The sequence below is a fragment of the Silene latifolia genome, unplaced genomic scaffold (assembly GCF_048544455.1).
Source record: "Silene latifolia isolate original U9 population unplaced genomic scaffold, ASM4854445v1 scaffold_200, whole genome shotgun sequence".
Lineage (NCBI taxonomy): Eukaryota > Viridiplantae > Streptophyta > Magnoliopsida > Caryophyllales > Caryophyllaceae > Silene > Silene latifolia.
The window spans coordinates 396,575-406,748 of record NW_027413164.1 but is presented as its reverse complement, the minus strand read 5'-3'; the positions used below and the strand labels follow the sequence as shown (position 1 = coordinate 406,748).

General features: G+C 37.3%; 1 long non-coding RNA gene across 1 annotated transcript; it reads right to left on the bottom strand.

Moving 5' to 3' along the window:
* Positions 1 to 3,584: 3,584 nt before the first annotated feature.
* Positions 3,585 to 4,311, bottom strand: LOC141638635 (uncharacterized). Its single transcript, XR_012542168.1, has 2 exons — positions 4,248 to 4,311; positions 3,585 to 3,782 (listed from the first exon to the last, which is right to left on the bottom strand). It is a non-coding gene; the product is annotated as an uncharacterized LOC141638635 (long non-coding RNA).
* Positions 4,312 to 10,174: the final 5,863 nt, after the last annotated feature.

Here is a 10,174-nt window from a genome sequence, read left to right as displayed (position 1 = left end):
TCATGAGTAGGGTAGTTCTCCTCATAAGGCTTCAACTGCCTAGAAGCATAGGCAATTAATTTACCATTCTGCATCAACACACACCCCAACCCATTCTTCGAGGCATCCGTATAAACCTCGAAATTCTCGCTCCCCTCGGGTAATGCGAGACGGAGCTGTGGTCAAACGTTCCTTTAATGTTTGGAACGCCGTCTCACAACTCTCATCCCAACGAAACCCGTTCTCTTTCCTCATCAACGCCGTCATCGGTCTAGCTATCTTGGAGAAATCTTTCACGAACCGTCCGCAGTATCCGGCTAAACCAAGAAAATTCTCACTTCAAAGAACATTCTTTGGTGCTTCCCACTTTGTCACTGCCTCTATCTTCGCCTCGATCCACGGCTACCCCATCTTTAGAGATTATATGCCCCGTAAAAGCAACTTTCTCCAACCAAAACTCACACTTGGACAGCTTAGCATACAACTCATGATCCCTCAAAGTCTGTAACACGATCCTCGGATCTCCTCGTGCTCCTCCTTAGTCTTAGAGTAGACTAAGATATCATCGATAAACACCACCACGAACCGGTCCAAGAACCGTCCAAGATCCTATTCATCGTATCCATAAACACCGGCCGGCGCATTAGAAAATCCAAACGGCATCACCACATACTCATAATGGCCATACCTCGACGTGAAAGTCGTCTTTGGTATGTCCACATCTCTAATCTTCACCTGATGGTACCCCGACCTCAAATCAATCTTAGAAAAGACCGTTGCACCACTTAACCGATCAAACAGGTCATCTATCCCCGCAAAGGATACTTGTTCTTTATCGTCACACTGCCCGACTCTCCCAATCTATGCATTTGCCTCAAACTCCCATCTTTCTTCTTCACGAAAAAGAATCGGTGCTCCCCAAGGCGATACACTTGGTCTAATGTATCCCTTCTCTATCAAATCATCCAACTGCTTCTAAGCTCCTCCATCTCCTTAGGACCCATACGGCATTACGGTGCCTTAGAGATTGGCCCCGTCACGGCTTCAACTCTACGGTGAAATCTATCTCCCTCTTCGGTGGCAACCCCGAATCTCCTCTCGGAAAAACATCTCGCAAATTCTCCCACCACCGGTATCTCGTCAACCGCTATCGGTTTCTATCCGGTCATCTCTCACATGGCACAAAATCGGAGGACATCCTTCTCGGATACGACTTGGTGACAATGTAATCAACTTAACTTTGGGTTTGACTAGAAACCCACAGAACACACTAACACCCTAGGGCCTCTTAGGGACACTTTCTTTTGATGACAGTCTATCTTAGCTTTATACTTTCCTAACCAATCCATCCCAACTATCATCTCAAAACCATTAAAAGGAAACTCTAGCAAGTCTACAGGGAAATCGACTTGCCCTAAATCTATCAAGGATACATCTCTAAACAACCTCCCACACGGGCATGCAGACTCTCCCGAAGGTACGTAAAACTTGTTCCTAACGAACCATATACTCTCAAACCCAACTGTTTTACATGACTCGAAGACACAAACGACCGAGAAGCCCCCGAATCAAACAAAACAAACGTAGGACACCATTAACAAGAAATGTACCAGGATAACGTGCTCATCCTCCTCACCAAGCTTTCTTGTCCATGCGAACAACTTGCACACGGTCTTCTCGCCTCCTGGGACAAGATCTTGAGTGGGATCACAGTCCGGCTTAGTGACCCGACCCTTGATTGTTGTTGTTGTTGTTCGCTCTGTCTTGATAAGAATTACCGCGTTGCAAGGTGCCTCCACTCGTAGCTCGACCTCCCCGGTTTGGCCATGATCCCGCCGGTCTCCGTTGCTCGCGAAGCTCGCGCAGTCTGCTGAAAGATCGCGGTGCACTGTGCACTCGTATCTCTTTGTGGCCTACGCCACCACAACAAAGCAGTCACTCCCATTGTTACTCACACTCCCACGCCTCTCCCAAAGGAAGTTTGACCCATAAGCCGGACCCGAGAAAACCCTTAGATTGATTGTGGTTGCCCTGCCCGGGAAATTAGATTGGCCGCCACCCTCGAGCTCTCGAACTACTCTTCTCTCCACGACCACTCTCTCCTGAGCCATCTCCACGCCTCTGAGCTCTCCCGGCCCCTCTCGTATGCTTCCTTTAAATCGATGGAAGACTCCACGAGTAACTTATCCCGAAATTTCATGGTTAGCCTCTCTCGAACCTCGAAAGCTTGTTCTCCCTGCTCAAACCATATCCCTCATATCTAAATTTCTCGTTAGGCACTTTTGAGTCGCACCATTGAGACATTCATTAAACTTGTCAAACTCTCCCCTCAAACACTCCTCATGTTGACACGAGAACTCCTTCCTCCTGACCTGCAGAAATGTCAATTGTGATGACTTGGTTGTATATATCTCTGGCACTCACATATTTGAGTCCTTGTTGCCTCCCCTCGGATAAATCGACTGATCACTCTCATCTCATCGGAGACGAACTAAATCTATTATGATGACGGTGATTGGTTCAACTCCCTTATACCCTTCTTTGATTAAACTCGCGTGGATAGAGTAATGACTTTAGCATGGTCAACCCTCCTTCTCCTTACTCTTACTCCTTATCCTCATTCACTTTCTTGAAGGTCTCAGAAGAGCATCCTGTTGCTTTTTTATCTTGACGATGTCGGTAGTCATAAGCTTTCGGCTCTACGAGGCATTTCTCTTGGCGGCATCTTGAAGCTATACAAGAAAGGGATAAAACATAAACACACGCACTAGACCAAAACACTAAAACGCTGCCCAAACACCTACCGGGACGAGAGTCTCCAAACCCATTCTCGATCGAGTAGACTACTCGATCGAGTGCCCCATGTACTCGATCGAGTAACCAAACTCCGAGAACCAAACACCTTGATCTCCGCCACCTCGACGTGAGTATCTAGCTACTGGATCGAGTGACCCTACGATCGAAAATTCCTAGTTACTCGATGTGAGTGCCCTAAAATCGCCGATTCTCGACTCAAAATCGCGCCAAACCCACCCGATCGAGTTAGTCTCACTGATTGATCAAGTATCCTTCATACGAAGAGCTACCCGCATGTTACGTCACATACTAACATGCTAAATCTTATAAAACTCATGATATCATAAATAATATGCATGACTATTCTACTTATCCAACAAGATCAATTCGTCATGTTATTAAATATTCTACATTGTAAATTTATCGGCATGTTATTCCAGAGATCAAGTCTTACTTTTTTCTTATCTTTACTCAACCTCTTCCACATCCAAATAATCAACATCACTTCATCTATCATTGTTAAGGATTATGACAACACACATATGATTGACAAACACATTCCTATGTGACTGCTTCAAAGTTGCCAAAGGCGACCCCTTCGCATCTTAGGACGCCTCCTGTTTTGTACTAGCTCCCTCGACTTTTAAACTGCTCATTTTAATTGACTTCACAAACCATTAAGTTCATTGGTCAGGTTCCAGGATCGTCGCTCGATATCATTTGTAGCACCCAGCCTCAAAGTGCCACAGGACATGGGGTATGAAGACATCACCATCTCGGTCGCCCGAGGTATGATAATCAAATAGACAAAACGGAAACAACATTTATTATAAATAGTTTAATGATGAATACAATCCTCGAAACCAAACTGAAAGTACAATACATTATTCCAAACTATCTGTTCTCAACTGAAATATAAATAAATGCTAAACTACAGCGGAAGACTCTATCGTCATGTCGTGGCCATCCCAGCTATCCCCGTACTCATCTCTATACCTGCTCAATATCTGCTCACCATCCCCGAATGGATCACCGCAGGTTTTACAAAACAACACCGGGGTCAGTACTAATCACACAATCAATATAGATAACAATAATAAGACAAACAGACAGCTGAACTGTCACACACACACACACACCACCAACTCCCATCATCTCAATCCGATCCCACCGGACCCGGCCACAGCTGGGGACCGCAACCCGTTCCCACCTAAGCCCCGCTCATCGTACGAGCGATAACCCCGTCCATTAATGTGCACATCCCCTTTCGTGGCGGGTTCCACGAAGGGCGAAACTAGGCGTGAGATCACTCCCGCAAGTGACCCCACTCAAATAGAGAACGCATCTCGAGAGCCATAGAAACCAATCACAATCACAATCACAATCACAATCACAATCATCATATCAAACAACTAACTACAGCACATCACCAACATCCCATTATGGGACTAATACTGAGTAGGAAATCCTACCTGGAAAGCACAACACGCAGACGGTATCTACAGCTGTATCAAAACGGCTCCTCTACGAATTCTCCTCCTATCATACATAACACATAAAGACTACTAATTACTTACTACTCATAAAACCCCCAAACCCTAAATTAGGGTTTGACCAAACCTAGCAAAACATTATAAAAATTATGCTAGAAGCTTACCCTCGACGCAAGGAATCCAACGACGCGAACTACGATACAAACCGACCGTCCCAACTCCGGAATTGTCAAGAACGCGATTAGGAAGAAGAACCAGTTGCTTTCTCTCTTAAACAGGTTTTAGGTTTTGTAAAAAGTGATTTAGAATAAAGACGAATATGTTTAAATACCTTAATCGCGTAATTAACAAAACCCGAGAAAAACCCCCGATAAACCGGACACTCGATCGAGTACCCAAGGTACTCGATCGAGTACCCCCCTACTCGATCGAGTGCCCCAGCTACTCGATCGAGTGCCCAACAGGTCAGAAACTATTTATCTTCGCAACTTGCCCTTAAGTACCCCCCAAGACATAAATACGGAGTATTACATTAATAAACAACAAAAATAATTAGTAATAACAATAAAATACGCTTAAAAGTATAAATTCTCATTCGTTCTTTGTTCGAGATGTATTACTGAATTAATTAAGGGGATGAAAGAGGAAGTCATCAAAAATGAATGCTACAAAAAGTTTAATAGTCGGTGAGAGTGGAAAACAAGAGAGTTAGAAGTTGGACTGGAAAAAATTCACTAAGAAAATTTCTAATTTATTGGAACAGATTTCTAAGCTAACAACTAAAACTAAATGAAACATTATACATTTACTACAACCAATTATTATTAGCAAGAATTACTATGAGATTAAGAGCATCCACATTGAAGAGGATGAACCATCCTCTTAACACTCTCTCTCATCTAAGAGGATATCCTCTTCAATGTGGAACCATTGTTACATATCCTCTTTGAAGGAAGAAGAGGAACACTTCCTCTATTTTTAGAGGATATGCAACATTATGCCCACTTATCATTCATTATTTAGCATGTGGCATATAATTTATATAGATATATAGATAGATAGATATATAGATTAATAGTTTAAGACCAAAATAACTTAACTTAAATTGTTCTTTGATGATAGTAAACTTTCTTTTTTACCTCTTACTAATATTATACTCCGTATTTAGTACATTATAACATTAAATTAAAAGTTCGGTTAATTTATGCAAATAATTTTATTGAGCGCGCCTCTTTATAAACCAAAACTAAAAATTACCGTCTTTGTATAGCAGGATCTATACTAATTTCAACCAAAAAAATGAAAATTCCTCAAAAAAACCAAAAAATGTATCCCTTTTTAAAGAGAGAAAGAGTGTCAATTATATAATACCTTATGAGAAAAACTCAAGTATTCAACAAAAAAGCTCCAAACTCTATTGATTTTTCAGTAGTTTCAACTTTTAACCAACTCAACCATTCAATATTTACGGAAAAAACCATGAAAATTAAATATTAATGATTATAAATCCATTGCACACAAACAAAGTTTTAATCCGGTGAGCTTAACCTTTATTATTATCTGAAACCGCTAATGACTGTTAATGTAACGGAAAAAGAGTTTAGACAGGAAAAAAAAGATGGCATTCAAGGTGAACAACCTCACCTCTTGTCAATGGAAGTGTAGGGAATGGAGGTTGGTAAAATGGGTTTATAACTACCTTCCAATAAGACAACATTAAACAACAAGGGAAAAAGCTTGCTTGAGATGTGGTAATTATTACCCTCCCTTGTTCGTTTCCATCTTTAGATACCAGCTCAATTTACTCCATTTTCTTCTTGTTTTAAGCTCTTTACTTCCATAACAATTACTCCATACCAAGCTAGCCCGCAAGTAATAGCAAGTGATTTTGTTTATGCTAGATAGTCGGGTAATTTTTCATCTGAAGAATATGGGTATTTGGGTGAAGTAGTGAACGTCGACTAGGGCTTCTCTATGGTGCGGAAGTCAATAATATCGTGTCATCGGGTTTCAATTATAAACCCGACTACCCGAGTTCGACATCGTTCTTAATATGAAACACAGAACCAGGCAAAAAAAAAGAGCGAAGAACAATTACACAAAGCATTGCGATGACGATGTAACAACAACGAACAAGACACAAACACTTGCGATGACGATGAAACAACGATCGAAAGCAATAAATAAAACACAAGCGTTAATTAGATTTTGATTAATTACGTACCTATTTAGATGACGATGATGATCAACGAGTCGCGATTCCTTGTGATGAGCAATTGCGGAGGATGAACAAGATGCGACAATTGAATCAAGCGTTAATGAATTGGGTTTTCATTAATTAATTACTATTTTTGAGGAGAAACTAGGTCTGCAAAAAACGAATTAGGTTTTGAAGTGAAATGTTTGGGGAGAAATTGAGGAGATGAATCGGGCGGTTTGATTTTTTGGGGGAAAAATCAAAATATTTGGGAAGGTGTGTGTGTACAGTCGAGCGCGAGAAATGAAAACCCTAGTGAGAGTCAGCGGTTTTTTAAGGTGCTATGTGGCCTAGTTTTAGAAGTGCTTTTGTAAATGAAAAAGTAGAAGTTATGTCAAACACTATTATTTAGAGTGTTTAAAACTACTTTTAAAAAGTCATAAAGCACCTTTCAAGCCACTAGAAGCAGAAGTAGCAAATTGTTGCTTCTACTTCTACTTCTAATTTTCTTTATATTCATAAGATTCTATCTGATAGGCTATCGCACACCTATTCAAAGATAATATTTATACCCTAGCAAAACAAATGAATGTAGTACGTAGGGGTCGAACCACAGAGAGACGGGAGTTGTTAATTAGTTGATATGGAGTGAATTTTACCTTGGTAGATTATCGATTGATTGATTGGGTTGAAGTGATAAAACAATAATAAATAAAATGTCTAGGGAGGTCGGGTCACACATGCAAATTATGTAAATGCTCAAATTAAACATAGGAGTTGATAAATCGTTAATTGTTTAGGCTTAGAGACACCCACCTTACGATATTAGTGTCAACCATAGACCGGATCCTAGAGAAACTCTCGTCCATGACTAGGTCGTCCTACTACACATGCTTAGTCTAATTCAATTACATGCCTCTCGACTTTTAGAACGAATGAACAAACTTAATCAATGAATAAGGCCTTTAAACAAAGATTAAACATTAAGGTGCAAACATGTGATAGAAACAATTAGATAATATTATATCAACCTAATTTAACATTTTACAAATACTTTTTATGCATGGCTCCCTTCATTCCCTAGACAAAAGAAACTACTCTAACATGATGGAGATGTAAATTAAACTAGTGATAAATGACAACATAATGAAAATATGAATAAGAAATTACCTTGCAATTGAAAATGGAAATGGAAATGGAAGAACAATACTTGTAATATAAATAACTTGTAAATGTAAATTGGAATATAACTTGAATGGAAATTATATTGAAATGTTTATAACATAAAGTAAATCTAAACTAAACTAAGCTAATAACTAAACTAATCTAACTACTAAACTTTAGAGAGAATTATGAGAAATTGTGTATGTGAATGGTGTGTGGTGTGTTGAAATCTACACCCTTTATATAAGAAATAAGGGGTGAAACATAGAGTAAATACAAGGAGTCAACCCCAAATATTTTCTCTTAATTGCTTGATTAATTACCAAAGGAATCCTAAGTGAGCCACTAATTCCATCATAATTCACTTGGTTAAATGTGATATTAGCATCCTAAGCTCTTCTTAGCATCCAATAGTTTCCACCATAATTTGAACTTTGAATTTGGGCTTGACTTTGCACAATGACTTTGCTTGTATTTTCATTTTGATCCAACACTTTCTTCATGCAAAATCCATGCACTTCCAACACTTAGCCCAAACTTGTGCTCTTACTTAGCTTATTTCTTCTAGTAACTTATTTGTAATATTTTAGCTCCAAAAACTTTAAGTACCTACAAAATATGACAAGACAAGCAAAGACACTAGAATACACATATTAGCTTATAAAACACTAAGATAAGTGCTAAATGACATGTGAAATAAAGCTAATATAAGGGGTTAAAATGTATAGAAAATGCACTTATCACTATCTTATGCCAAAAAGAATATTTGATTGACTTTCCTTATTTCCAAATTCGGTCAATATAAATTTTATTCAAATGATAATATTTGGCATACATGTGATATTTTTTAAAAGCAAAACAAAAAAATGTTCACAAATTGGCCAAACATATCAAACCATGAAAAAACAACTTTTTTTTTAAATTTGGCCAAACACTTACAATTTTTTAAAAAGTAGTTTATGAAAAAGTCCTTTTAAAAATGAAAAACTCTTTTATAAAAGTAAGGCCAAACACCTAATTAAAAAATCCCCCTATTTACTAAAAGATTAGGCGATTCTACGTTTTTTCCCGCCTAAAAGTTAATCTACAATTGAGCCTTTTGACTTAAGACACTACACGGGCCAAATGTCCAATCTAAATTATTCCCTAATAAATTTCCACATAAATAGCAAAGTAATCTTAGTAGCAATCTGTCTAGCATCTATCACACTATCAAGCAAATATTCATTGCCAAAAATAAATTTCCTAAACTAATAATTAATCATCATCTAATTATTTTATATATTACGTAAGATTACAGCTATAATTAATAATCATCTAAATATGGGAACTACGTCTAATTATTTTATAATATAATTAATTCATCTAATCATCATCTAATTAATCATCATCAAGCGATTTCAGGGTTGTATTGTAGTGTGTTGTGAGAATATTTTTTCTTTTTTTTTTATATACAATGAGTATTTCTTTTTAGTAATATGTAGAACTTTTAGTTGCCTGTAATGACAATATTATTTTTAACAATAATTATAGTAAAGGTTAAGACAGTAGATAATTTGAATGTAATTCAATTGTAGTCAACATCTTTTTTTTACCTAATAATACTAATATTATATTTTATATTTAAGTAGATCATAAAGTTAAATAAAAAGTATTTTTATTTAATCTCAATAACTTAATTGTAAATAACTATACATAACAAAATCTAAAATATGTCGTGTTGTAGCACGGGGTGTCGGGGTCTAACCTAGTTCTTATTACATTAATAAAATGGTACGGAGTACTAGTTTTAAAACTCGTATATGTATAAGTTTATCTCTTTTGGTTAATATTACTTGTATAAACACGGATTATTTGGAAACATCGCAAATGATAAAAAGGCTGTGAATTAAAATTACTCCGTATCGTGATTACTATCAACTCCCTCTATTAGTTCCCTCTATTACTTTCCTATTTAATCCTTGTTTGCTTTTCGAGGATTAAAATTATCAAATTTTGAGTGAAAATTTGTTTGAGATTTTGTGGTTGTTATTTACAATGTTTTTTTTTTGTTATTCTAAATTTTTAACTATGGTCATTAAATAATCAAATAATAAATAAAATTATTTATAAGAATGTCACTTGGAATAAAATTGAATGCTTTTAGTTAGCCTTTTAAACTATATTGCATAGATTTAATAATTATTCCATAGAGTGAAATGATAGAAATTAATGAGGTATACAAATCTCATGTAGAATAAAATTGAATGTGTTAAGGTGATGTGAAATAAAATTGAATTTGTTAAGGTAGCATTTTATTTATATAGTATAGATGGGGGAACTTGGGTCGACGCCTTTAAAAGGTCGACCATAAAGCGTCGGGAATGTAAGGGGTTGTAGTAGTGTTACAAATAGATTTTTTCGTTAAATTCAAAATGGATTATACAAGTAACTGGATTTTTTAAAATCTACAACCACCTTCTAAAAATATCGTGCGCAAATAATACTAGTTAGTTTCTAAACCATCAAGTTTAGACGTTAAGTGCATATGTGATATGATGAATTG